Genomic DNA, 27,087 nt, shown 5'->3' with positions numbered 1-27,087 from the left:
AAAATCGACAACAAAAAGAATTCTCAGGGCAGCAAGGGAAAAGAAGATGGTAAACTATAGAGGAAAACCCATTTGATTATCGTCGCACTACTCAGCGCAAACCTTACAAGCCAGAAAAGAGTAGAACCAAATATTCAGACTATGAAATGAAAGAAACTACCAGCCAAGAATAATGTATCCAGCAAAGCTCTCCTTTAGATGTGAAGGAGAAATAAAGACCTTTCCAGACATACAAAAGTTGAGGGAATTCTCAACTACAAGGACTGCATTACAGGAAATACTGAAAGAGGTCAGCACAGCTAAAATGAAATGACAAAACAATACCTAAGTAGGAGTGAGGTGACTGGCAGGCAGATAGAAGCAGAAGAGTGCAACTCTTATTAAAAACAGGGCATTATAAGCTTAAATAATAAGAAGAGATTTACTATAGCAAGCTAGTAATGAACGTTCAGCATACATGGGGACAAATTGAGACAACAATGACAGAAAATGGAAGGATTCAAAGATCCAAATTCACAAAGGGGAATGGAGATAAGGCACACACAGAAGGAAATGGACGACTATATATATATATATATATATATATATATATATATATATATATATATATATATATATATATATAAAACAATCCTCTACATATTTGTAATGGTAACCACATGTCAAATATTCATAACCGAAGTATATAACATAAAATAAGAAGAGCCAGAGGGGAAACCCACAAAACCCAACCAAAAGCAAAAAAAAAATAAAAAGCAGACACACAGGACAAGGAAGCATTTGAAACACCAGCCTACCAAGAAGCAAAAGATAAAATGGTTATAGGAAAAATCTCATATTTCAATAATCACCCTAAATGTAAATGGACTGAACTCACCAATAAAAAGGCATGGAGTTGCAGATTAGATTAAAAAGCAAAACCATATGCTGCCTCCAGGAGACACATTTCGGTTTCAAAAACAAATATAGACTCAAAGTGAAAGGATGGAAAATGATATTTCAAGCAAATGGCATTCAGAGAAAAGCGGGAGTAGTGGTACTTATATTGGATGAAAAAGACTTCAAAATAAAAAGGTAAAGAAAGATCCTGAGGGATACTTCATAATGATTGAAGGAATCATGCGCCAAGAAGACATAACGCTTATTAATATCTATGCTCCCAATCATGGAGCTGCAAAATTTACACAGCAAATACTAACAGAACTAAAGGAAGAAACAGACCAAAACACTATCATAGTAGGAAAACTAAATACCCCATTGTTGGATATGGACAGATCATACAAACAGAAAATCTATAAGGAAATAAAATGTTTAAAGACACATTAGACCAACTGGACATAATTGACATTTACAGAGCCTTCCATCCCAAAACAGCTGCTTATACATTCTTCTCTAGTGCACATGGAACATTCCCAAGGATTGACCACATACTGGGACACAGAGATAGCCTCAACAAATATAAGAAGGTTGAAAGCATATCAACCATATTTTCTGATCATAATGCTTTGAAAGTAGACATTAACTGTAAAAAGAAAGCAGGAAGAACCACAAATACATGGAGATTAAACAACATAGTACTAAAGAACAACTGGGTCAGAGAAGAGATAAAAAGAGAGATCGAGAGATACATAGAAACAAATGATAATGATAGTACAACATATCAAAGCTTTTGAGACATGGCAAAAGCAATCATAGAGGGAAGTTCATATCATTACAGGCCTATCTCCAAAAACAAGAACGAGCCAAAATAAACAACCTAACACTTCATCTTAAAAAACTAGGAAAGGAAGAACAAATGAAGCCTAAAGTCAACAGAAAAACAGAAATAATCAAAATTAAAGCAGAAATAAATGAAATTAAAAAATAGAAAAAATAAATGCAACAAATACATCGTTCTTTAAGAAGTGTAATAAAATTGACAAAACCTTGGCTAGACTCACTAAAAAAAAAAGAGAAAGGACAGCAATATACAAAATCAGGGATGAAAAAGGTGAAATTACAACTGACATCACAGAAATGCAAAGGATCATACAAAAATACAATGAAAAAATATTAATAATCTAGAAGAAATGGACCAGTACTTAGAAAAATACAATCTTCCTAGACTGAATCAAGAACTGGAAAATCTTAATAGACTAATCAGCAGTGTGGAAATTGAACAACCATCAAAAAACTACCAAAAAGTAAAAATCCAGGACCACATGGCTACAATAGAGAATTCTACCAAATATTCACAAAAGATTTAATACCTATGCTCTTCAAACTCTTCAAAGAATCGTGTAGGAGGCAATACTTCCTAACACATTTTCTGAGGTAAATATTACCCCAATACCAAAACCCGTTAAAAATAACACAAAAAAAGAAAACTACAGAACAATATCTCTCATGAACACAGATGCAAAAATCTTAAATAAGTTACTAGCGAACCAAATACAGCAACATATGAAAAAGATTCTATACCATGATCAAGTGGACTTCATCCCAGGGGCACAGGGATGGTTCAACATATGCAAATCAATTGATGTGATACATTACATAAACAAATTAAAAATAAGAATCATATGATCATATCAATAGATTCAGATAAAGGATGAAAACACTTAACAAAATCATTATAGAAGGAGAGTATCTTAACATAATAAGAGCTGTATATGACAAACCCTCAGCCAACATTATACTTAATGGTGAAAAACTAAAAACCTTCCCTCTAAGATCAGGAACAAGGCAAAGCTGCCCACTATTGCTGCTGTTATATTCAATATAACATTGGAATAACAATGTTATATTCAATATAACATTGGAAGATCTAGTGTGTGCTATCAGGCAAGCGAAAGATATAAAAGATATCCAAATAGGAAACGAAGAAATCAAACCGTCACTATTTGCAGATGACATGATTCTCTATGTAGAAAAACCTAAAGACTTCATAAGAATACCACTAGAAAAAGTAAACAAGTACAGTAAAGTTTCTTGATATAAAAATCAATATTCCTAAATCCATAGAATTCCTATACTTTAATAATGAGGTGTCAGAAAAAGTGGAAAAAATAATTCTTTTTGCAATTGCAACAAAAAGAATGAAATATCTACGAATATATCTAACAAAATATGTGAAGGACCTATATAATGAAAACTATAAGACCCTATTAAAAAAATTGAAGAAGGTGTAAAGAAATGGAAAGATATTCTATTTTCTTGGATTGAAAGAATCAACATAGTTAAAATGACCTTATTATGCATTATATGGATTTAATGTAATTCCCATCAAAATTCCATTGGCATTTTTTAAAGAAATAGAACAAAAAATCCTCAGATTCGTATGGAAGCACAAAAAAACCCAAATTGCCAACACCATCCTGAGAAAAAAAGAATGGGGCTGGAGCCATTATTCTGCCTGAATTGAAATTATACGATAAAATGGCAATAATCAAAACATCATGATATTTGCAGAAAAGCAGACACACGCACCAGTGGAAGAGAACTGAGAGTCCAGAAGTTTATATGAGCAATAATTTTTGACTAAAAAGTCAAAAATATACAGTGAATAAAAGAAAGTCTCTTTAATAAATGATGCTGGGAAAACTTGAAAGCCATCTGCAAAAAAACAAAACTAGACTGTTGTCTATCACTAGACACCAAAATTAACTCAAAAAGGGGTTAAAGACCTGATTATAAGACCTGAAACAATCAATTGCATAGAAGAAAACATAGGAACGAAACTCAAGGACCTTGGACTTAAAGGGGATTTTATAAATTTGCCCTCAAAGGTAAGGGAAGTAAAAGCAAAAATAAATGAATGGGACTACATCAAATTAAATGCTTCTGCTCAGCAAAAGAAATCATCAACGAGATAAAAAGACAACCATCCGACTGGGAAAATACATTTTCAAATAATGCCTCTGATAAGGCATTATTTAATATCTAAAATACACAAAGAACTCATAAGACTCAACAATAATAAAAAAACAAATGATCCAATCAAAAAATGGGCAGAGGACCTGAACAGACACTTCTCCCTAGAGGACATACAAATGGCCAACACATCTATGAAAAGATGCTCAACATCGCTAGCTATTAGGGAAATGCATATCAAAATCACAATGAAATGCCATCTCACACTGGTTAGAATAGGTAGAATCAACAGGACAAGTAATAACAAGTAATGTTGTAGATGATAGGGAGCAAAATAAACCCTCATACACTGCTGGTGGGACTGCAAATTGGTACAGCCACTATGGAAAACATTATGGAAGTTCCTCAAAGCACTAAGAACCGATCTACCATATGATCCAGCAATCCCTCTGCTGGGTATTTACCCCCAAAGACTTGAAAACCCATATCCAAAAAGATATTTGCACATCGATGTTCATCACAGTATTATTCATGGTGGCCAGGACATGAAAGCAACCAAAATGTCCTACTACAGATGATTGGCTAAAGAAGCCGTGGTACATATATACAATGGAATATTACCTAGCCATAAGAAGAGATGAAATACTGCCATTTAAGACAACATGGATAGACCTTGAGATAATCATGCTAAGTAAAATAAGCCAGACAGAAAAAGCAAAAACCACATGATATCACTTATATGTGGTATATAAACCTAAAAGCAACAAATGAACAAGAAAAACAGAGACTCATAGACATGGACAATAGACTAGTGGTTACCAGAGGTTAGGGGTAGGGGGTTGGTAGATGGGGTAAAGGGGTCAAATATGTAATGACAGAAAGAAATCTAACTATGGGTGGTGAACATAAAATGCAATATATGTATACATATGCCTTACTGTTGAATCGTTCACATGAAACTTACTGGATTTCATTAACCAATGTCACCATAATAAATGAAAGAAAGAAAGAGAGAGAGAGGGAGGAGAGGGGAGGAGGAGGGAGGAGAGGAGAAGGAAAGTGGAAGGAAGGAAGGAAGGAAGAAGGAAGGAAGGAAGAAGGAAGGAAGGAAGGAAGGAAGGAAGGAAGGAAGGAAGGAAGGAAGGAAGGAAGGAAGAAGAAGAGGAAGGAAGGACGATAAGATAATTATGAAACCAAACTATGAAAAAAAAGAATCTGCTGTGTGAAAGAAGCCAAATAGACAAGAAAAATTTATACTGTAAGATTTCATTTATATATACTCTTAGAAAAAATGCATATTTATTCATAATGACAGAAATTAGACAATATATGCTTGAGGATGGGAGACCATGAAGGGCAATAGGGAGAGAATTCAAGGCACAAGGAAACTTAAATAGTGGATGTTCATATATGTTTTTAATGTTGATAGTGATGATGGTTTTGAGGGTTTATTTCATAAGTGTCAAATTTATGAAAGTTTGATGTGTGAAACATATGCAATTAGTTATATTTCTATCATACATTATAACATTGTTTTAAAAAATGAAGAGGAGTGTGCAAAAGTTAGTAGTGGTCAAATATTTGGTCTCACAGAGTTGTGTTAGACTATAAAGAACCACCTTTCATCAAGAGATGGACTTCTTCCCAAAATCTGGAGTTTGGCCTGACCGTATGATTTGGTTTTACCAACAAAATGTGGCATGTTGTACAGTTTATGAGCACAGTTTTCAAGACACCTTTTAGGTTATTCTTGTGTCTTCTTGAATGTTGCTGCCATGTGAACAATCCCAAGGTATTCTGTCATAGAGGATGCACAGAATTTAAAAAAAAAAAAGGCATCCATACTGATAGTCTGTGAATCATGAGATACATTATTGAGTCCATCTGAGATCCAGGTCATCCACTCCTGACTACAGACATAAAAAGACCTACAGAATAATTACATAGCTGAGCCCCGATCACATAGCTGTTGTTGTCTATTCCGTCAGCCTGACCCCCATGACCCATCTATGGAGGGCTTAGAATGAATGAGGCTGTTGGGACCCCTCTCATCCTACTGCCAGGACCCATAGATCAGGGCACAGAAACACCCTGAAATACTGATCCCCTTGGCCTGCGGTCAATGTTAGGAGCCAGGGCTAAGTTGGGATGCCCTCTGCTGACAAAAGCATTGTTGACATGAGACTTGAGGAGAATCCAGGGGTTTTTTTTGTTTTTGTTTTTGTTTTTGTTTTTAGCTCTACTAGCCTAAGAAGATCATGTCCCACTACTTGTTAGTAATTTACTCTGTTGGATCTGAGGCATCCTGACCTGAGATTCTGAGAGTAAGGAAATCTTCTAGGAGGGTTTAATAACCTTCTTTTTGATCCTGATTACTAATTTCTCCAGGAGAATTGCAGAAACTGTATTATCAGAAATTTAACTAAACATGTGACACGTGTCTGTAATTGAATGAGTATATTGACACGTAATGAGGGATTGACCTGATACAGCCTGTGTTCTGTGCATGCTTCATGGTTGCAATTGGAGAGTGTGCTTCTAAATGTTCAGTTTTGTTGTGGCACAAATGATTCTGAGACCCACGGAGCCAATTGAGATTAATTATGAGCCTTTATTAGCCGGCCGGCGACTGACTCTCTACCACGCAGAGTTAGAGGAAATCAGCCCCGAACTTCCAGAGGAGGCAGGTTATAAAGCCTCCTACTACATCCTTGAATAAGCAGATTACAAGAAGCAGAAGTTAGTCGTTAACGTTTTGTACAAAGATAAATGTATCCGGGGAACTCTCAGATCAAACAGGGCCTAGTAGACGGTTTTATTATTTTTACCTTGGAATGTTGTACTTCTCCTGGGGCTGGCGCCTGGTGATATCACGACTCCCTGTGACTGAGTTACTGCTTGCACCTGGAGATACTGCCTCCCTGAAACTGGAGAATTTCCACTTTTACAGTTTATCAACTTGCTCATGCCCTCAGAGGAGGATTAGGCAATTTGTTTCAATGCAGTATTTCTGTCTTTAGCAGTTCCTTTTGGAGTCAACACCTGTCATTTCGGCAGGTGCCCTCTCATTGCAGGGTGGTATCAAAAGGGCTGCTTATCTTTGCGTTAGAATTTCAGCAGTTTTTACTGTCATCTGTGTGAGAATCTGTGTGTGTGCAATATTTGTCTTATTCAGCTCTTTCATTTTGAGTTTCTTTCCTTCCTTGTCTCTTTCTCTATCGTAGGCCAAAATACAGAATGAGGTATTTTATTGCCTTTTTTTTTTTGCATAATTTCTGGTGCAGCGACAGCTATTGATTATTGTCACTGTATGAGAGTTAAGGTAGCAGGAGGTGCATGATCTCAGGCACTCTGTGGGAAAAGTGAGAACCTGTCTTGTTCATGATGTCAGTAAGAGTTAGTCTTTAGCTTGTATTGTAAAAGTGGAAATTCTCCAGTTTCAGGGAGGTGGTATCTCCAGGTGCCAGCCCCCAGGGAGAGCAGTAACTCAGTTACAGGGAGGTGATATCTCCAGGCGTGAGCCCCAGGAGAAGCGCAACATTCCAAGGTGAAGATGATAAAACTGTCTATTAGGCCCTGTTTGATCTGAGAGTTCCCTCGGATACATTTAACTTTGTACAAAACATTAAAGGCTAACTTCTGCTTCTTGTAATCTGCTTATTCAAGGATGTAGTAGGAGGCTTTATAAACTGCCTCCTCTGGAAGCTCGGGGCTGATTTCCTCTAACTCTGCGTGGTAGAGAGTCAGTCGCCAGCCAGCTAATAAAGGCTCATAATTAATCTCAATTGGCTCCGTGGGTCTTAGAATCGTTCGTGCCATAACAGTATCACAAGTCTGGAGGCCACATTTCACACTCTGCCTTCTGTCATTCCTCCAGAAAAATTTCTAGTCAACTCCATTCCAGGCATCATGTAATTGTCAAGCTCTAGTATTTTCTAATCCCAGAATTGTGTGGATTACAATGTGTGTACACAGTGTCAACTTTATTCTGTAATTGGGCTTCTTGAACCTAACAATATGTCATGAATAGAATTCCAGATAACTAAAATTACATTTATGCTACCATTTCTATGCCTTCCAAGTGTCATTTCACATATATATAACAACTCTTGTTTATCCGTTATTGAACTTTGGGGAGGTTAGTAATTTTGTATAACTATGAGGAATACATAGATGATCACTGTGTAATTATCTGATTAAGAACATTGAGGTAAAACTGTTGGATGAAGAGCTATGTTCATCCACACAGCTTCTGGCCCATGTTGCCAAGTTCTCGCTGAAAGATCAGCATGTATTCATCACACCAAAAAGAAACCCCATATCCATTAGCAGCTCCCAATTCCTGCCTCTCCCAGTACTGGCAATTACTAATCGACTTCCTTTCTCTATGGATCTGCCTATTCTGGACACTTCATGTCAACAGAATATCATTTATGGTCTTTCGTGATTTGATTCTTTTATTTAGCACAATATGTTCCAGGTTTATCCATGTATAGGTACTTCATTCTTTTCTATGGCTGAATATGTTTCAGGTATGAATATACCAGGTTTTGTTCATCCATTCATGAGTAGATGTACGTTTGGGTTGTTTCCACTATTTTTGGATGCTATTATAAATAATGCTGCTATAAACCTTTGTATAGAGGCTTTTGTGAAGACATATGTTCTCGCCTCTTGTGGGTGGACACCTAGGAGTAAAATACCTGGGCCATATGATCTACTCTACCTTTAACTATTTCAGTAGCTGTCAAATGAAAATTTGCATAATGGCTAATTCATTTTAATTCTGCCCAAAATGTATGAGAGCTGCAAATTCTCTACATCCTCATTAAACTTATTTTCCAAGGTTTAAAATTTATTATTATTTTATATTATTATTATTATTATTATTATTATTACTACTACTACTACTACTACTACTGCTGCTGCTGCTGCTGCTACTACTACTATATTACTACTACTACTACTACTACTACTACTACTACTACTACTACTACTACCACCACCACCACCACCACCACCACCTAGTGGATATTAAGTAGTATAAATTTGAATTTTCCTTTCATTGATTCATTCTAAGTTTTATTCATGGGTAAGCTGTCTTTTAAAATGTTGAGGCTTCAGAGCAATTCAAAAATTCTGGGTCGAGTTTCCACCCCGCCTCTACTTACATTTCTTTCTTCTTTTATTTATTTTTTAATTTTAATTTTAATTTGGTAAGAACATTTACCATGAGATCTACCCTTTTAACAAATTTCTAAGGGTAAAATATATCATTATTGACTATAAGTACAAAGCTTTACAGCAAATCTCTAGAGCTCGTTCATCTTCCTTGATTGAAACCCCAAAGAATAAGGATGTTGCACATCTTATCATGTGCTTATTAGCTACTTGTTTGTCTTCTTTGAAGAAATGTCTACTTAAATTACTTGTCCATTTTTAAATAAGGTTTTATGTCTACTTAGAGTTGTAAGTGTCCTTTATATAGTCTGTATACAAGTCACATAAGATGTACAAATACTCTCTTCCATTATATGGGTTTGCCATTAACTTTCTTGATCTGTCCTATGAGACACAAAGTTTTTAAATTGGACAAAATCAAATGTATCTCTTTTCTTTTGTCACTTGTGCTTCTAATATTACTGAAAAACATGGCCTAAAATAATGTCACAAAGATTTACCACTACATTTATTTCTAAGGGTTTTATTTTCTATCTCTTACACTGTATCTATGACCTATTTTTACTTAATTTTTGTATGTGATGTGAAGTAGATGTTCTGTATCATTATTTTGCACATATCTTGACATTCTGGCCTTGCTTAGTTTTCTACTTCCAAAATGTACTAAGACAATTCAACGTATTTCACTTTGAAATGTCACAACTATCTTATACAAATTCTCTATGTACAGCCCTGTCTATTCATGCATATTGTATTCTTTTCCAGCCTATTTTCATTATCCTGTTACATTTTTATGCTTTATTCTGTTTTATCCTCTATTTCTTATTATTAGCCTCTTTAGTTTTTGGTTTTTGTTCACATAATTTTTTTGTTAGGTTGAAAGCATAAATCATTTGATTTTACCATTTCTGGTTCATTTGTATATCAAGCTATAAATATCCTTTCTAGGAGTGATTCTCTGCCCCTAATTTTTATGTGTCATGTTCAAACCTCTTCTTTCTTCTGAACAGTTTTGAATAGAGTTTAGAGCTCTTCTTCCAAGGGTAATTTGTGAAAGATTTGATGTCTTTCAGTAAATTGTTTGGTACCCTAAATTCTTACATCATTTGTTCCCAAGTATATTTTTGTGTTCTTAGATCATTCGATTTCTCACTTGTTAGTGGTTTTGTTTTTGTTTTTTAACTTAAGAAGGGTTCAAATATGAGCAGATTAAGAAATCCAAATCTGTAATGCTGATGTAAATTTTCTGGAAAGTTTAAACTATACACCTTCTTAGCCACTGCCTCCTTTTCTCAACTGACAAAATCAGAAACTCCAGGTGTGTGGTCACAGATTTGGTTAGTAAAAACTTTCTAAGTTGAATCTGAAAGGTAATAACTTTGAGGATCTATGTTATGACCATGTTTGTAATTGGTCAATAAATACTAGAAAATAAGATTGCCTTTGTTTTGAAGCTATTAATTTGTATACATTACATCATCTTATACGTGCTGCTGTATTGGAAATGTAATATACCCAATAATTTAACACATTTAACATATTAAATTATATTTAAAACAAAATTGTTTTTATTCCTTTGGATCACTAATAGCTATTATTCCATTTCATAGCTGTACTGATTTATATATCCATCAACACTGTATAAGCATTAACTTTTCTACACATACTTGCCAATACTTACTATTTTTTGTTCAAAACCATTCTAGCAGATGTGAGATGAAATATCACTGTGGTTTTGATTTGCATTTCCCTACCGATGAGTGATGCCAAACACTTTTTCATACACCTGTTTGCCATTTGTACCTCTCTTTGGAGAAATGTCTGTTCAGTTTCTTTGCTCATTTTTGAACTGTTTGAATGTGTGTTTTGCTATTGACATGTATGAATTCTTTATATACAGATGCTTCTTGACTTATGATGAGATTACACCCCAATAAAATTGAAAATACTTTAAGCTGAAAATGCCTTGACTCTCCCGAACATTATAGCTTACCCTAGCTGGTTTCTATGAAATGCTTATTACTTTCACACAATCATAAAGTGAAATGTGTAAGTCTAACTGTTGTAAGGTAGGGGCCATCAGTGTATTTTCAGATATATGATTAGCAGATATTCTCTCCTATTTCATAGACCGCTTTTTCACTATGTTGACTGGTTTTTGTTTGATTGTTTTTACTGTGAGGAAGGTTTATTTCGTTCTCTTTTTTTAATTTTACTTTTTGCATACATAATTTTATTTATTTGTTTGTTTGTTTGTCTTTTTTCTCCTCTCCCCTCTCCTCACTTAACCTCTGGTAACCACTAGTCCATTTTCCATGTCCATGAGTCTCTGTTTGTTTGTTCTGCTTATTGGTTTCAGGTTCATATCCCACATATAAGTGATATTATGAGATTTTCAATCTTTTCTCTCTGACTTATTTCACTTAGTATGATTATTTTAAGATCCATCCATGTTGTTGCAAATGGCAGTATTTCTTCTTATGGCTGAGTAATATTCCATTGTATATATATGTACCACAGCTTTTTTAGCCAGTCATCTATCATAGGACACTTCGGTTGCTTCCATGTCCTAGCCACTGTAAATAATGCTTCTATGAACATTGGTGTGCAAATATCTTTTCAGATATGAGTTTTCAAGTCTTTGGGGTAAATACCCAGTAAGGAAGGTTTATTTCTTAGTTTGATGTAATTCCACTTGCCTATTATTGCTTTTGTGGCCTGTACTTTTGGTGTCATAGCCAAAAAATTATTGCCCAAACCAATGTTAAAAACATTTTTTCTATGTTTTCTTCTAGGGTTTTTATGATTTTAGGCTTTATGTTTAAAATTTTAATATACTTTGAGTTGATATTGTGTATCTTGTGAGATAAGGATATAATTTCATTGTTATGCAGATGGATATCCAGTTTTCCCAGTACCATTTATTGGAGAGACTATTTCTTCCCTGACACCCTTGTTGAATATAGGTTAACAGTAAATGGATATTTCTGCACCCTTGCTGAATATAGGTTAACAGTAAATGGATATTTCTGCATTGGTCTAAGTGTCTGCCCATATGCTAGTGCCATTCTATTTTAATCAGTGTAGTTTTGTAATATATTTTGAAATCAATATATTGCAAAAGTGTGATTGCATCAGCTCTGTTCTCCTCGCTCAAGATTGATTTCGCTGTTCTCGCACTTTTATAGTTCCACATAAATTTTAGGATTGTTGTTTTTTTCCTATTTCTGTAAAGAATGTTATTGAGATTTTTATAGAGATTGCATTGAACCTATAGATCACTTTAGGTAGTATAGACATTTTAATTATATTAATTTTTCCAATCCAGAAACATGGAATGTATTTCCAACTCTCCATGTCATCTCTAATTTCTTTCCACAAGGTTTTATAATTTCAGTATACATGTCTTTCACCTGTTTGTTTCAGTTTATTCCTAAGTGTTTTGTTCCTTTCTTACTATTGTAAATTGAAATGTTTTCATAATTTTTTCAGGTAGTTCAGTGTCTATGAAGACATGACTAAATTTTTAAAGTTAATTTGAAATCTTGTCAATTTACTGAATGTGTTTATTTTAATAGATTTTTTTGTGTGTGTTGAGCATTTAGAGTTTTCTACACAGAAAATCATGTCATCTGAAAACAGGATAAATTTACTTCCTTTCCAATTTGGATGTCTGTTATTTATTTTTCTTGTCTCCTGGATCAAGGCAGGACTTCCAGCACTATGTTAATTAGAAGCGGTGAGTGTGGACATCCTTTCCTTGTTTCAGATCTTAGGGAAAAATAGTTCAGTTTTTTTCCCCATTGATTATGATGATAACTATGGGCTTACATATATAGCTTTCTTGTGTTAAGGATTTTTTCTTTATTTATTTTGTTGAGAGTTTTATCATAAATAGGTGTCGATTTTTTCTTAATGCTTTTCTGCATTTTTAGGGGGATCTTTTTAAAAATCTTTCATTCGATTTATGTAATTTATCACTTTGATTGGTCTGTATATGTTTAACCATACTTGAATTCCAGAGACAAATTTTACTTGGTCAGAGTGTGTAATCCTTTGTCGTGCTGAATTTGCTTTGCTAGTATTTTTTTGAGGCTCTTCAATATATATCACCAGGGATTTTCACCTGTAGTTGTCTTTTCTTGCAGCATTTTTCTTGGTTTTGGTTTCACAGCAATTCTTGACTCATAGAATGGGGTTGGAGCATTCCATCTTCTATTTTTTAAGAATAGTTTAAGAAAAATAGGCATCACTTCTTTGAATGTTTAGTAGCATTTACCAATTAAAGCCATCTGGTCTGGGCTTTTCTTTGCTGGGAAGTTTTAAGTTACTGATAAAATCTGCTTATTTGTTAGTCTGATCAGACTTTCTATGGCTTCTTGATTTGATTTTAATAGGTTGTAAGTTTTATGAATTTTTCCATTTCTTCTAGGTTATCCAATATGTTGGTGTATAATTGTTCATAATAGTCCCTTAAGATCCTTTTTATTTCTGTGCATCCATTATAATGTCTCTTCTTTAATTTTTCATTTTATTTATTTTCTCTTCTTATTTTTTATTTATTCTACCTAACAAATTTAGAAATACATTTGTCTTTTTTGTTTTTACAAAAGTCTTAATCTTGTTTTTTTCTTTTTCTATTCACTATTTGATTTCTTTCTGTTCTAATCTCTCTTTCCTTTAGATAACTATAGGTTTACTTTGTTCTTCTTTATCTCAAAGTATAAAGTTGTGTTGCTTATTTTGAATCTTCTCTCAAAATGTAGGCAGATTTTTTTTTTTTTGGCTATAAAATATTTTCTCGGTAATGCTTTTGCTGCTCTCATAATTTTTTTGTTTATGTTGTGTTATCATTTCGTTTGTCTCAAGACAATTTTTAGGCTCATTTTAGATCTTGCTCCTCAGTATATGTCCTCATTTTGATTCCAACTATTTTTTATAAGAATTTTTTTAAAAGATAGTTTTAAATTCCCTTTTGATCTCTTCTTTGGTTCAATGGTTTTTAAAGAGTATATTGTTTATATTCTATGTACTTGTGAATTTTTCCATTTTATTAATTTTGTTATTTTTTAAGTTTATACCATTGCAGCCAGAAATAATATTGGAATGATTTTGAACTTCTTAAATTTGTTATGATATGCCTTGTAATCTAACATTGTTTATCATGGATAATTTTCATTTTGTGCTTGAGTAAAATGTATTTTCTTTTATTGTTAAGTGGAAAGTTTTGTATATATCTCTAAAGTCGATTTGATTTGTAATGCTTTTCAAGTCATCCATTTGTTTACATGATTTTCTGTCTGGATACGGGATACTGTATTCTCTTATTATTGCTGTCAATTCCTCCTTTTAAAAAGGTCAACATTTGCTTTTTATATTTAGATGCTTTGATGTTGGCTGTTTATGAATTTATAAGTGATATGTGTTCTTGTTGAATTTACTTTTAAAAATTATATAATGACTTTTCGTATCTCTATAGTAGTTTTTGACATAAAAGTTATTTTGTCTATTTGATATAAATGTAGCCAGCCCTTGTTTCTTTTTATTATCATGTGCATGGAATAACTATTTTTTATTCCTTTACTTTCAGCCTATGAGTGTCCTTAAATCTAAACTGTGTCTCTTATAGACAGCTTATTACTGCATCTTGTTATTATAGGCATTCAGGCTCTTTATGCCTTTCGATTGGCCATTTAATCTATACACATTTAAAGTAACTATTTGACAAGTTAGGACTTACTATTCCATATAGTGAATTGTTTTCTATTTGTTTTTTCAGTTGTTTCGTTCCTCTCTTCTTCACTTGTTATCTTCCTTTGTTATTTGATGATTTTTAGTAACAATTTGATCTCTTTCTTTTACCTTCTGTGTATCTATTATAGGTGTGTTTGTTTAGGTATTAAGGTATAATTTTTTCTGACCTCTGCTTTCATCTTATGTGTTCTCTCTTTGTCTCTCTGCTTCTGTCATCATGTTGCTGTGTGTGTGTGTGTGTGTTTTGGTTAGTTCAATACTTGCATAAAATGCTTCGTAGTTGTAACTATATATTTTAGGTTCATAACAACTTAACTTCGATAACATACAAAACCTCTCATCTCATTTTCACCATAACATCTTTCCATAAACATCATTTTTCTCAAATAGTTTCACTGCATAATTAACTGACTGTAAGTCACTTGGTCATAAAAAAAAAACTGGTTGAGTGTTTGTTGGTTTGGTTTCATTTCTGCATTGACAATGTTCTTGTAGTTACTCCCATTTTAATATTATATATAAATTTTAGCTCACTGTCATAGTGGCCTATACGGTGATGAGTAGACATAGTGGTGCTGGTCTTAAAATAGTTTACATTTCTTCCAGATGATGATGATTTGTCCCAAGAATTTGCTTCTTATTTTGAAACACACTACATTGGGAGTAGAAAGAGAAGCCAAGGGCTCTCTCTGATGGTGCAGAGTTAGTTGAACCCACATTCCCCATAGAATGAAGACAAGCACTTAAATACAACTCAAAATAAAACCAGTCATTTGCACAGTATTGCCGTGAATCTACAGACATTTTAAGCAAAGACTTTTTAGTTTTGTTATTTATTCATCCATATTACATTATGTTTTCTTAAATGGCCCTCTTTGGTTTATCATAATTTTATATTTTTAATGGCAAAGTTGCCTCTTGGACAATTAGTTATATGGCAAAAATGCTCACAACAAAGATCCTTGAAAAAGATGCTTATGGTAAAAGTACCTAGAACTAAAAACTTCGTACTTTACTCCCACACATACAAGTTGTGTACTCATAGTCAGAGTTTGCTTCTATTTAGATTGCATATCCATTAACATATATTTATGTTTTAGCTTTCATTAGAGTTAAAAGGTGGTTTGCATACTATTATCACAGTATTACACTTTTTTGTATTTGTCTATACCTTTGCCTTTACTCAGGAGATTTATGCTTTCTTTCCTATACTCTTGTATTGCTATTTAGCTTGTTTTCATTTCAATTTGAAGAACTTCCTTAAACATTTCTTGCATGTTATGTCTACAGTTAACAAATTCTCTCGGTTTTCTGTTTGTCCATTCTTCTGCCTGCCTGCCTGCCTGTCTGTCTGTCTGTCTGTCTGTCTACGAAGAGTCCTTATCTCTCCATTTGTAAAGGATATTTTTGTCAGATGCAGTATTAGTTAGGCTTTTTTTTTTTTCTTTCACGACTTTGAATATGTCATCCATCTCCTGGCCTGCAATGTTTCTGCTGAAAAATTCACTGACAGTCTTACTACTTTCAAACTTCTCTCTTGTCTTTAAGTTTTGACAATTCAATTACACTGTGCCTCAGTGTATGCCTCTTTATGTTCAACTTATTGGGGTCTTGTGTGCTTCCAGAATCTGGATGTCTTTCTTTCAATATTTGGGAAGTTTTTGGTCAGTATTTCTTTAAATATTCTTTCTATTTCTTTCCTTCTCTTTTTTTCTGGGACTCACATAGAGCATATATTGATTTTCTTGGTCATGTGCCGTAAGTCCCAGAAGCTTTCTTCACCCATTTTTATTCTTTTTTTTTTTTCTTCTCTAGCTGGATAACTTCAAATGACTTGTTTTCTGATTCTTTCTTCTGCTTGACCAAGTCTGCCGTTGATGCTGTCTATTGCATTTTCATTTCATTTGTTGTAGTCTTCAGCTCCAGAATTTGTTTTGTTCTACTTTATGATTTCTATCTCTCATGAACTTCTGTTTTATTCATGTATTGTTTTCAAGTTTTTGTTGAACCGACTATATGTGTTGTGTTGTAGCCTGGTGAGCTTATTCAATTATTTTGAATCTTTTGTCAGAGAATCCATAAATTGCCCTGTCTTCAGGATCAGTTACTAAAAATGTATTATGTTTCTTTGGTGTTGTTATTTTCCCCTGAGTTTCCTGCATGCTTCTCTTGATGTCTGCACATTTAAAAGAAGAGTTGCTTCTTCCAGACTGGCTTTGGTACATAAGAAGGAGGTTCCTAGCTGGTTAAGGATGGTTAAGGTACGTAGCTGTGTTCATTCCAGCACCAGGTCTGAAGATATGCAGGGGTGCTAGTTTCAAAAACATATGGAGTCACTGGTTCCAGGGACAAGTAAGAAGCACCAGATATGAACAGTATGTGATGGTGCCAGTAAGAAGCACCAGATATGAACAGTATGTGATGGTGACAGTATGTGATGGTGCCATGGCATATGCGGGGGTTCCAATTTCTGGGAGATAGACAGTGGCACCTCTTTCCAAGGGCGCATGTGAGTGTCAGTTCCTGGAATTGTTATGTTGTGGCACCAAATCTAGGGCATAGGCATCCACTTGACAGAACAAGATCTGAGGTGTGGGCATTTATGCAGCAGGGCTGGGACATGGGTACAGTGATTCTATTGCCAGGGAGAGGGACGCAGAAAAGAGACCTCCAGGAAGCAAGTCATCTGGGCTCAGTGTTACCAAACATTGGGGACATTTCAGAGGCTATGGCTGTGGGAATCAGTGGTGGTGGCAAGTATTCCTGGGATCGTTCTGCTCTCTTTTTCTCCCTTGGGGCGAAATTATGCTTGATTCTTCTCGTGCAGTCCTGTGCTAACACAAAACAAAATTGAATATGATATAAAAAATCAAAACATTACAACATAAGATCCAATGGAAAGAATAAGAACCAGGAAATGTATAAAATTCTTAATTTAATATAAATTATTCAGTAATAAAATTATTGAATGTTCAAATTAAGGTGGACATTGAAAACGTTAAGTATACATAAAAATAATTCAAAGAAATAGAGATAAAAAATTAAAATAAAATAAATAATTCTATTTAAAAATCTAAGCGCTAATTTTTTGTTACATTTTTGACGTTCGGCAGCCTAGTAAATTTTTTAAAAATATTTATTTATTTATTTTAATTAGCTTCACATATACAGTACTTTGGTTAGACTCTATATAGTTCATAAAATGATCCACGCATTTGCTCCCTCCCGCCCCCGACCCTCCACCTAGCCAACATATTAATGCTAACTGCATCCCCTATGGCATGCTCCCCATCCCCATGACCATCCATCAACTACTAATTTGTATTTCTTTAATCCTTCACCCCATTCTCCCACCCCCAATGTCCCTCTCCCCTCTGTCCATAACCAAATTGTCCACTATATTTGTAAGTCTGTTTTTAGTTTGTTCTTTTTATTCCTTAAATTCTGCATATAAGTGAAATCATATAGTGTTTACCTTTTTCTGTCTGACTTAAATACCTTCTGGGCCCATATCTTTCTCCATTTCCTTCCTTTTAGACTGTGTGTACCTTTTAATCTAAAGTGAGTCCCTTGTAGGCAGCATATGTTTTCCTATTCATTCATACAATCTATCTTTTAGTTGGATCACTTAATTTTTTCCATTTGAGGTACTTATTGATAGGAATGTAGTTGTTGCCATCCTTTATTCTAGTTTTTGATACATGATTTTTTTCTTCTTACAGAAGTCCCTCTAACATTTCCTGTAATACCGGCTTGGTGGTGATAAATTCCTTTAGCTTATTTTTGTTTAGGAAGCTCTTTATCTGTCCTTCAACTCTAAATGATAGCTTTGCTGGATAAAGTATTCTTGGTTGTAGATGCTGGGTCTTCATCATGTTGAATATTTTGTGCCAAACCCTTCTGTTCTGCATAGTTTCTTATGAGAAATCAGCCTCTAGTCTTATGGGTGTTCTCTTGTAGGTAACTATCTGCTTTTCTCTTGCTGCTTTTAATGTTCTTTTTTTGTATTTAACCTTTGGCATTTTAATTATGATGTGTCTTTGTGTGGGCCTCTTTGGATCCCTGGTTTTTGAAATTCTCTGAGCTTCCTGGGATTTTATGTTCATTTCCTTCTTCAGTTTAGGGAAGTTTTCCATCCTTATTTCTTCAAACAGCTGTTCAACGTCTTGTTTCCTTTCAAGTACTCCAATCAGATGGATATTTGGACCTTTAATAGTGTCTCATATGCTCCTTAAATTATTTTTATAGTCTGGACATCTTTTTTTCTAGCCATTCTGATTGAGTGTCCTTGGTTATCCCATCCTCTAGATAGGTAATTTGATCCTCTTCTTTATTCTGAATATACTTCTCATCTCAGATAATGTGTTCTTCATTTCTGACTGATTCCGTTTTATAAATTCCATTTCCAATTTTATGGTTTGTTGAAGTTCTCACTGAATTTATATGCACTTCCCAAGAGTTCATTGAGCATCTTTATAACCAGTGTTTTGAACTCTGCATCTGTTAGATTACTTGACTTCATTATTTCTGGATTTCTGTTCTGCATCTTTGTCTTCTCATTTTAGCTGTCATTCTGTGTCTGTTTCTATGTACTAAGCAAAGCTCCTAAGTCTCCCACTCTTATTAGTGTGGATTTGTGAAGTAGATGTCCAGTGGTACAGTCCTGAGAGGGATTCAGCTGCAGACCAAATTTAGCCCAAAACTGTGCCACTTGTTAAGATTCAGCAAGCAATCCACAGATGCTGTGCTTATAGTTGTCTCAAAAGGCCACACCAGAAACCAAGGCCAGCTGCCTACAGAGTGAGTCTAGGCGCTGTTCAGCAAGGAGCACCTGATTCACTGAGAATATACCTGGATGTGACTTGGGTGGGGCTGCAAGTTGGGGGAGACAAAGTTTCAGGGAATTCTCTGGGTAGAGCGACCTCTGTTATTCAGTTTCATGACATCTCAGCTATGGTGGTGCTGTGTCTGTGCACTGGGAGTGGGGAGGGCTCAACAGGGAACAATGGATATCGCTGGCACTTCTGTACAGAGCAAGTCTCATCTAAGCCCTCACTCTGACGATGTCTCCCTATAAGTCCCTGGTGTCCCCTGCCGCAGCCGAATTGGTGTTGGTGCTCAGAGTGAGCAGGTCCATCACCGAAAAAACCCACTCACGGAAATGGCCTCTTTAAGAGGCGTTTGCTGCTGCCGCAGCCTCCATTTCACTCAGCTGCTCCAGACTTGGAAGCCTTGCATCCCCGCCCCATCTTACCTTCTGCCATTGCAGGGTGATTTCTTGGGTTTCTCCCTGGTTGTATGGATTGTTCATCTAGTTCCCAGGTGATTTTTCATTGCTGCTTGCTCCATGTTTCCATCATAACTTTGATTTGGTCACCAGAGGGATGAACAGAACCTCTATTATCTACACCATTTTTTTTCTTCCTCTTTTTCAGTAATTTTTATTTTCTATCAGAGTTGGCATGATTTGTGGCTAAACATATTTTTGTTTGTTTGATTTTACTTCTTTTTTCTTTCCAACATGGAAAACAAGAAAACGGCAGTCTATAACCAAGAAGAGATACCTCACCATGATGCAACCATGGCACACCCTAATCTCAGACATCCAGCTTCCAGAACTGGGACACTGGTGTTGGGTCAGAGGCTCGTGCAAGATTTATACTGAGAAAGCCTGAATTACTTGGCACCAGAACAAGGGCTGGATGGACAGCCACCATTATGCCTTCATTATGCTAATTTTAACAACAACCAAAACCTAATCTTAACTCTAAAGCTAACCCTTTCATTCATCCTAACCTCAACTTCAACCTTATGCCTTACACTAAAACAAACCCTAGGCCTAATAACCTACCTGCAAACTAAAATAGTAAACCTATTCCTAAATTTAACCTAAATATTAATCCTAACCAAAACACTAACCTTAATTTTACCCTCAACCCTAACTATAACCTCACTCCAACCTGAAATCTACCCCTAATCTGAATGTCAACCCAAATCCTAACCCTAACAATACACCTAAACCTAACACTAATCCTAAACATGACTTCAAATTTACCCCTTATAATAAAGTAACTCCAATCCTGCCTTAAAGTTAACGCTAAAACTAAGATTGAACCAGTGTCTGACCTATTTACCAACAAGATGTTTTCTCTATTTTACTAACAAGTTACTTCCAAATAGGGTTCATCACATTTGTCTCTCAGCAAATGAAAACATCTTATTCTCGAATGCATGTGGTCTGCGAAAGAGGTGTCAAGAAGATGACTTCAGCAAGGTACTAGCACACTGTGGCAGTATTGAAACTGTGTTCAGAACACTCCTTAGACAGAGAATAGAATTCATAGTTATCTATAATGTACATAGCAAAAAAGTTAAACATGAACACACTATATTCAGCAGAGTTCTCTCATGGAGTAGAACTCAAATGCATTCTATAACCTGTCACAAAGATTATGGTATGCCTTGTATCTTACTTACCAGCTAATTGTAAACTACTTAGAACATAACATCTTTTGGAAACTCCATTACAGACCCTTGCATTAGACTGTTTCGACTTTACTCACTGAGAGAGGAAGTCAAGGAATGATTCGTTTAATCACCCAAATTTTACATCTCATGTAAAGCATGTAATAAAGGCCTTACTCATAATTAACATGTACTGAATGGAATACTTGCAAACTGTGTTCAGAAGAGTGTTTATATTTGGTGAATGGAATGGAAAACCATTCTGCCATGTATGTTTTACTGTCATAAATGTGATTTGTAATCTCTACATGTATAACAATTTGCTTGCAAACTGTGTTACTCAACTTCGTCTCTCAGTGAATGGAATAGAAACACATCTCTGATGCAAGTAGTCCATGGTTGAGTTTTTTGAGAGATGTTTTCAAAAAGGTACACAGTTAAGCACAGTGTTTACCTAGTGAAGAGAAATAAAGCCCATTCTCTAATGTGTGTAGTACTGTTTTTAAACATCAATTGTAATCTCTATGTTTCTACCTAGTTACTTACAAACTGTGTTCCTTAAATTTGACTCTCAATGAATGGATACTAAGTGAATTCTGTAATGCAGGGAGTCACTTATGGGCTTATCAAAGAGTATTTTAGTAGCACTCTGTGTTACTAAGGTGTGTTCAGAACAGTCATGTCAGAGAATGGACATCACATTTATCTGTAATACATGTAGTAAAAATTTGACTTGAGCACACCATATTCAACATGGGTCTTTCTTGAATGGAACTTCAACACATTCTCTGCTGCATGTTACAAGATTTATTCCATGCCTTGTTATAAGCACTTTTCCAAAAAGGTAGTGGGAAACACATTGTGTAAAGCATCTGGTTTATAAGTAAACCTTACTTGTAATTAATAAATACCAAATTTTGTTCAGCAGGGTATTCATTTTGTGAATGGTTCTGAAACCTTTTCTGATATGTTTCTAGACATGATTTGTAATCTCTATGTTTCTACCAATTTGCTTGCAAATTCATTCCTTGACTTCCTCTCTCAGTGAGTAAAGTCGAAACGGTCTAATGCAAGTGGTCTGTAATGGAGTTTCCAAAAGATGTTATGTTAAAGATTGTACTAGTGTGCTCTGTAAGCATCAAAACTGTTCATAAAGTTCTTAAAGAATGTGAAACACATTTGTTTGTAATTCAGGTAGAAAAGAGATTGACTTGAGCACAATCTATTCATCAGAGTTCTTCCTTGGAAGGGAACTCAACCACATCCTGTCACACATGTGGCTCAGAGACATGACTTGTATTATGCAGTGGCCTTCTAATCCTCAAATTCCTACTCATTGTGTAAGCAGGTAGTGAAGGGTTGAAACTTACTTGTCATTAATACATACCAAATGGAATACATTCAAACATGGTTAAGCATAATGGTTATCTGAGTGGAAATGAAACCCATTTTCTAATGCATGTAGTACTGTTTTTAAACATGATTTGTAATCTCTGTTTCTACAAATATACTTACAAACTGTGTTCCACAACTTTGACTCTTAATGAATGGATAATAAATGCATTTTTTAATACAGGGGGTCACTTACTGGCTCATCAAAGAATATTTTTGACTGATTACTAACACTCTGTGTTATTATCTAAAGTGTGATCAGGATACTTTATTATCTAAAGTGTTATGATTTGGAAAATGGAAATCACATTTATCTGTAATACATGTAGTAAAAGGTTGACTTGAACACACTATATTCAGCACATTCTCTGCTGCATGTTACAAGATTTATCATGTGCTGCGTTATCGGCATTTTTCCAAAAAGGTAACTGGAAATATGCTTTAGAAGAACATTTTAGTTGTCAAACTCTTACATATTGTGTAAAACATCTAGTATGGGGTTAAAACTTACTTGTAGTTAATATGTACCAAACAGAATACTTGCAAATTTTCTTCAGCAGGGTGTTGATTTTCTGAATGCCTCTGAAACCTTTTATGACATGTGACTATTACTATTCCTAGACACGATTTGTAATCTCTATGTTTCTAACAAGTCACTTGCAAAGTGTGTTTCTCAATTTTGTCTCTCAGGGTATGGAAATTAATCTCATATTCTAATTCAAGTGTAATGTGGCCTTTTTGTCAAAAGATGTTTTTGACAAGGTATTAGTGCACTATGAACACTGAAGCTGTATTCAGAACAGTACTGAGTCAGAGAATGGACTTATCTGTAATGCATGTAAAAGAAAAATTTGACTGGAGCACACTATTAAGCAGAGTTCTTTCATAGATGGGAACTCAAACATATCCTTTTATACATATAGCAAAGTTTATGACATGACTTGTCATCAGTAACTTTGTTGTTACAGGTTGTTGTACGTTTATATGTATGTACCAAACTGGATAGTTGCGATCTGAGTTTGGTACAGTGTTCATTAGATAAATGGAATTGAAACCATTCTGTAATGCATGTAGCACTATGTTTAAACATGACCTATAATCTCTATGTTACTAACAAGTTACTTGCAAACTATGCATGACATTGATATATCAGGGAATGGAAACAAAACATATCCTATGATGCCTTTGGTTGTACCATCCTTTCAAAAAGATGTTTTTGACAAGGTACTGGCATATCGCTGAGAACAGTGCTAAGACAGACGATGGAAATCACACTTTTGTGCAATGCCTGTAATATGGGCTTGACTCGAGCACACTGTATTCAGTAGGATTCTTTTGTAGAATGAAACTCTAATTGATCCAGTCATGCACATAGCAAATTTTATGATGTGACTTGTTATCAGTACCTTTCTGAGAGTCAAGTTGGAAGAACATTTTAGAAACAGTCTTAACTGCAACCAGAAACCTAACCTCATGCCAAACAACAATCTCGACTCTGACATTAGCTTTAACCCTAAACATAACTCAAACACTAACCACAACACTAACTGATGTTAAAAATAATCCTAACACTAACCCTAAAAACAACCCCCAAAATAAAGCTAAACCACACCCTAACCTAAACCATAAACCTAATTCTAACCTTAGCCCTTTACCTAAGCCTAACCCTAGCCCTAAAGCTAACCCCAAGACTCACTCTAATCCTAACCTCAATCTTAGCCATACCTTTAACCATAATATTAACTATAATTCTGCAATCAACACAAACCGAACCATAAACTTAACTCCAACCCTACTCTTAATGTGGTTCCAATTTAAAATTATAATGGAAAACTAAAACTAACCCTAACACTTACCTCAACACTAACCACAATATGAATTCAAAACCTTAACTGAAAGATAATTCGAACCTTAACCTAACACTAATACAAACCTCAAATTTAACCCTCACCCTAAACTAAAATGGAATTACATTCCAAACCTCAACCAAAACCTAAAGATGAACATAAACCTCATCATAACCCAAACCTGAATTTATGCATAATCTCAACCCTAAGGCTAACACAACTCATAACCTCAACCCAATCCTATACCTAAAATTAAAGCTAATCCAAACCCTAATCCCAACGCCCACACTCACCCTAACCCCTGACCCAACCCAAACCCTAACCTAACTCAAACTCAATCATAAACCCAAACTTAACACTAATCATAACATCAAGCAAATAACACTAAACCCTAACCCTAATTCTAACCCCATTATAAGCAACCCTAAAGCTACTCTAAACCTATCCCAAACTTAAACTCTCACCCTAACTCTTATATTAAACGTAATCCTAACAGCAACACAAATCTAACCTTAACTGAAGTCCTAATGTCAACCCAAATAATAATACCCAAATGCTAAATTCACCCTAATACAACTCAAACCTGACCCTAATATGAATACAATCTTTACCTGAGCTAACTCTAACCCTAACAGTAAACCCAAACCATAACCCTAACCCTAAACTGAAACTGAAAAGGAATTTTCACCTCCACCTTAAACTAATCCTAACCCTAACTTTACCTTAAAGCTAACACGAACCTCAGTCCTAAACTAATCTTAACCCTAACACAAACAGTAACTTTAGAAACCTCAATTCAAACCTTATCCTTAAAACTAAAGTCGACCCTAATCCTAATCCTCAACTAAAGCTGATGCTAAACCTAAAAATCAACTCTACATAACCCTAAATCTAATTTTAATTTCAAAATTAACTTCAATCCTAATCCAAACTAAAAACCTAATCCTAATTAAAAAAAAAAAACATACTAACATGAGCTCTTACTCTAACCATAACCCTAATAGAAAAGAAACATTAACTCAATGCTAACTCTAATTATAGCTCTAACACTCACCCTATACAAAATCAAACTCTAGTCTTACTCTAATCTTATACCAAACACTAATTAAACTCAGATCGTAAACTCAAAGATAATTCTAGCTCTAATGCAAACCCTAAACCTGAGTCAAAACCTATCACTAACCCTGACCTGAATCTTAAGTTCAACCCTTAAATTAACTCTAAGCATAAATCTAACCCTATTTTAAACCCAAAGCCTCACTATAAAGCTAACTCTAATTCTAAAACTAAACCTAAACCTAATTATCTGTTACCCTAACGGTCACCATAATTTTAACTCTAACAATAATCCAATCCTAAAACTAACTTAAAATCTTTTTCAACATTAAATCTAAACTTAAATTTACCCTAACCCTAATTCAAAACCTAAACCTAACCCTGATGCTTATGCTAACCTTAAATCAGATCTTAGCCCTTTCCTAAATCTAACCTTAACTCAAAACCTATCTTTAAAACTAACACTAACCCTAACCTTTACCAAATTCTAACTCTGATCCTAACACTGATGCAATGCAAAGCATAAGTACAAAGCTAAGTCTAACCATAACAATATTCCTAACTTAAACTTAACCTGAACTCTAACCACGATCCAAATCCTATCCCTAACTATAACCATAATCTTAAACCCAACACTAGATATTATGCTAAACTTAACCCTAAGCTAACCCTAAATTATGCCAAATTTTAATCTAAAAGCTAACCCTAATCCTCATCATATTCATAGAATCAGCCTTAACTGCAATGCTATCTTAATGTTAAATCGAACCCTTATCTAAGTGCTAACTCAATACACAAACTTAATCCTGACCTTATGCAAATCTTCAATCTAAACCTACCCCTTAGACTAACCGTAGGCCTAACACTAACTAAATTTGAACCCTAAACTCAAGGTGAACTTTAACCATGTTGCTAAAACTAACTGAAAACTTATCCTCAACCCTAACCTTAAACCTAATCCTAACCCTCACACTAGGTAACCTTAACACTAATGCCCCTACACCATAACCTCAAAGGTAACTTTAATACTAACCCTAACCCTAATCATACACACAACCCTAAACCTTACCTTAACCATAAATAACATCAAACGCTAACCTCAAAGCTAACTCTAACCCTAACCATACACCTATCCTAACTCAAGAGCTAACACTATCCTTAATATCTGAAATGTAACCCTACCACTACCACTAATGCAGAAAACAAAACCTATTTTAAACCCAAGCACTGACCTCAAGGCTAAGTCTGTCTCTAACACTACTACTACTACTACTACTACTACTACTACTACCACCAATACTAATACCAATACCAATACCAATACCAATACCAATACCAATACCAATACTAATACCAATACCAATACCAATACCAATACCAATACCAATGCCAATGCTACTAATACTACTAACTCTATTCCTGACTCAATCCTAACCATATACCAAACTCTAATGTTAACTCCAAGTCTAATCCTAACTCAAAACCTAACCATAACCCTAACCCTAACCCTAACCCAAGAACTAACTTTTACACGAACACA

This window comes from Pteropus medius, unplaced genomic scaffold (genome assembly GCF_902729225.1).
Source record: "Pteropus medius unplaced genomic scaffold, Ma_sr-lr_union100, whole genome shotgun sequence".
NCBI lineage: Eukaryota > Metazoa > Chordata > Mammalia > Chiroptera > Pteropodidae > Pteropus > Pteropus medius.
The sequence above is the reverse complement of the archived record's forward strand: the minus strand, read 5'-3'. Positions refer to the sequence as shown.